The sequence below is a fragment of the Octodon degus genome, unplaced genomic scaffold (genome assembly GCF_000260255.1).
Source record: "Octodon degus isolate 3935 unplaced genomic scaffold, OctDeg1.0 scaffold00101, whole genome shotgun sequence".
Classification (NCBI taxonomy): Eukaryota; Metazoa; Chordata; class Mammalia; order Rodentia; family Octodontidae; genus Octodon; species Octodon degus.
The window spans coordinates 10340864-10344435 of record NW_004524677.1 but is presented as its reverse complement, the minus strand read 5'-3'; the positions used below and the strand labels follow the sequence as shown (position 1 = coordinate 10344435).

General features: G+C 56.9%; 1 protein-coding gene across 5 annotated transcripts in view; it reads left to right on the top strand.

Moving 5' to 3' along the window:
• Positions 1-1403: 1403 nt before the first annotated feature.
• Gucy1a1 (guanylate cyclase 1 soluble subunit alpha 1) overlaps positions 1404-3572 on the top strand; it is a 53992-nt gene continuing 51823 nt past the window's right edge. Inside the window, exon 1 of one of the 5 annotated variants that reach the window (XM_023723704.1) lies at positions 1404-1587. The gene's annotated coding sequence lies outside the window, so the exon portion shown is untranslated. The other 4 variants (XM_023723703.1, XM_004638714.2, XM_023723705.1 and 1 more) reach the window with 4 other exon arrangements.

The following is a 3572-nucleotide window of genomic DNA, read 5'->3' as shown; positions in this document are numbered from 1 at the left end:
GACTGAAGTGTAACACTCACCCGGGAGTTTGGTGCTGTGTGAAATTCGAGGCAGAAATGAAGAGCTTATGCAAGTCCAGCATGAAAGGAATATGAACCAATGTAATTCTAACACAAGAGAACACCAGAAAGCCCTGTACAAACGCACAGCTCATAGCTCCTCGAGGAGAGGCGCACTGCAGCTCCAGCCCGGCAGACCCCGCCCTGTCTTCCTGTGCTTCACGGGCTTTTCCTGTCTGCCAAATGGCATCACTTATTTCCTGAGTATCATGCCAAGCCTTACCATCTTCTTCCTTCAGTCCTGACGGTCCTTCTACCAGAACACACACACACACACAGAGAGAGAGAGAGAGAGAGAGAGAGAGAGAGAGAGAGAGAGAGAGAGAGAGAGAGAGAAAGCTTTCCTGTTCCACCGCCAGTGTGCAGCAGGCTCTTCTTTGGCTTCCTACGTTGGACTGGGCTGGATTGTGCACACCATCAGAGAGCGCAGGAGGCCCAGATGGGGGAATGTTTGCAGATGTGAGGAGGCTAAAACCAGACCATGGGCGCACCGGGGATGATCAGGGGCTGCTAGGTCTCGGCTGGCAGGGGAGCCTTAAAGATTAGGTTCACCATGCCTGGGCACAGATCAGCATTTTTTAAAGTCAGAAAGCAGGCTCAAGAAAATCATGGTGGGGCTGGCCAAATAGCTCAGTGAATTAAAGCACCTGCAAGCAGGCTCAGGGCCTGAGGTTCGAGGCCTGCCATTCTGGCCCTGCCCCTGGAGAACCCTGAGACCACAACTGAGACTGGGCGTGGTGGCACGCCTATAATCCCAGCATTTGGGAGGCTGTAAACAGGAGAATCACTATGAGTCTGCCCTACACAGTGAGATTTTGAACACCCCGTAGACCCTTCCCTAATACAGAGAAAAAAAGATAAGAAAAATCATGGGACCACCACAGACACACACACAGACACACACAGAGACACAGACACAGACACACAGAGACACACACAAATACAGACACACACAGATGGTACACACAGACACACACTCACCCACACAGATACAGACACACACACACACACACACACACACACACACACACAGAAGCAAGCAAGCACACTGAACCAAGCAAGAAGCAGGACCTTACTCAAAAGATAAAATAACATTTCTGCTACCACAAAACTGTCCTCTCAAAGCAGTAAACTGGCTTCCTGCCTAAAGACAAAGCGACCTCAGCAGGAGATACCAATTGGTGTTTTCAATGACAGCAAGCCACAGTTGTCTTGGACCTGTGTAGAGCCGACAGCCTGTTTTGGCTCTGAGCCTGCCACAGACTCCCTTCCCCTGTCGGTCTCCCTCTGCCCCGTCCACTCCCTCTTGTCTCCTAGTGCTGGCTGTGCCTGGCAGCCTCAGGGACTAGGACTTGTCCCCGGCCCTGGGTGTAGGGCGTGGGCCAGGGCAGAGCGGTCCGCAGGCCGGCTTAGGGGGCCTCAGTCACTTTCCCGCTACCCAGGACACAGAGCAGGGCGGCCAGGTGCGGCTAGCCGGCGTAGGAGGGACCTGGCCCGCTGGACGCTGGAGCTTCCCGGGGCCCAGTTGGTGGGTCTGGATTCTTGCTTTGTTCGGAGGAGGAGGGATGAGGTCTGAAAACTGGGATCAGGACAGGGGTCCTCTGGGCCATCGTAGGGTGATCCCCGAGGTCGGACACGTAGGCCGCCAACCCGCAAGTCTGGAGCAGCGTGGGCAGCAGAGTCTGCGAGGCTGTAGTGTCTCGCCCAGCGGTGGAACGAGGCGGGCAGCCGAGCAGGGTGAGCTGGGGGGCGTGGAGGGAGCATACACGGGGACGAGCAGAGCGCGCACGCAGATGACAGGTGCTGCAGCGGTCACCAGCCGGCGGCGTCTCAGCCGCTGACGCCCTCCCCTCCCTTGTCCTACCCTGCCCTCCCCTCCCCCTCCGCTCTCCTCCTCTGTCCCCCTCCTTTTTCCCCTTCCCTTCCCTCCCTTTCACCTCTTCTGTCCCCTTCCCCCTCCCCTGCCCTGCAGTGCGATCTCCAGGCGGCCCAAGGTGCCGGGATCTAGTCACAGTCCCGAGCCTGCAAGGCCCGGTAAGTGTCGCCAGTGCGCGGGGCTTGCGGAGGGCGCCCTCCTCTCCCTAGGCGAGAGCAACGGGTATTGGGGGTGACGTCCGGGGCCGAAGACTTGAGGATCCCAGGGAGGAGTCGGGCTCCGGGGGCGCGCGCGGAGGGCGTGTGTGAGTGTGTTGGGGGTGGGGTGCGAGCCAGCTACGCGGGTGCACGCAAAGCCCGGCCAGGCCTGGCTGGGGAGCCGAGCACAGCGCGGCGTCCGGGACAGCAGCACAAACTTGCTGCGCGGTGTCTAGGGCGTGTGCACGCGTGTGCGCGCGTGCGCCTGAGTGAGTGGGTGCCTGTGAGTGCGTGTGCACCTGTGAGTGTGTCTGTGAGTGCGTGTGCCCGTGCGTGTGAGCCTGTGAGTGTCCGTGGGCGCGCGGGGCCGCTGGGCGGGCGCCTTCCCACCTCCCCTGGCCGGGGCTCCGGGCGCCCACAGGGCTCACCCCGCCCGCAGGCTGCAGGCGCGCAGCGCTGTGCACTCGCCGGAGTCGCCGCGGCTGTGAAGCAAGCGGCGGGGCTCACAGCTCGCTTGAGATCGGCTTCGTTTCAGTAGTGGACTCCCCTGGTTTTTTGGAGGGTGAGTTTTAGCTGTTGATGCTTAAACTTCAGGGGTGGCACAGCGGGAGTGACTTGGGCTCTTCCGACCCGGTTCTCCTCTCGGTCTGGGCGCCCACAAGCGTGTCTCCCCAGGGCCCACCGCCGCTTTCCTGTCGCGGATCAGAGTGGAAGCGCTTCGTGGTAAATACAGAGTTCTCTGCCTGCGTTCGTAAAGTAGGAATAGTATGTTGCTCTTCCTGAAATGATTGTACTTTTCTCTTTAACAGTGACCCTTTCACTTGCGCCTTTATGAAGGGGGTGGAGTCCCTGGTAGCAACAGTGTAGCAACTGGATTGTCTTGCATTCTGAAGCAAAGCCGTGGGCTCAAGTCAGGTGGCTGCGCTGTTTCTTTGTGGGGTGGTCTGTGCAGTCTATGGTCTGTTCAGCTCACGGGCGGTTGGGGTTTGTGGGTGTATTTCCGAGGTCAGGACGTCCTAGCAATCGCATTCAAACAAGTGAGTTGCTGCTCTTTTAGGGAGTAGTGCCTTCTTCAGATACCCAAAGAGATCTGTGGCCTAAGGGGAAAATGCACAGAAGCCCAAATGCATTAGCTACACTCTTCAAACAGCAGGCTTCTGCATGAGCTTTTAGACATAGATTACCAGGAAAATCTCTTGAACAGTGCGGAAATAATTCTTTCATTTGAGGTAGACTCACTCATTAGCATGTTTTTAAACAGATCAGCAAACTTGGTCCTGCGCAGTGTATCTATCAGAAATGTGTGATGGACAGGTGGGTACTTTCTGCTTCTCCTGTAAGATCTTCTAGTATGGGGCAGGAAACACAAGTGATTTTGTCTCTCTTGAAATACAACTCAAACACAAAGTATGATGGTTCATAATGCCTGGAATACAAATC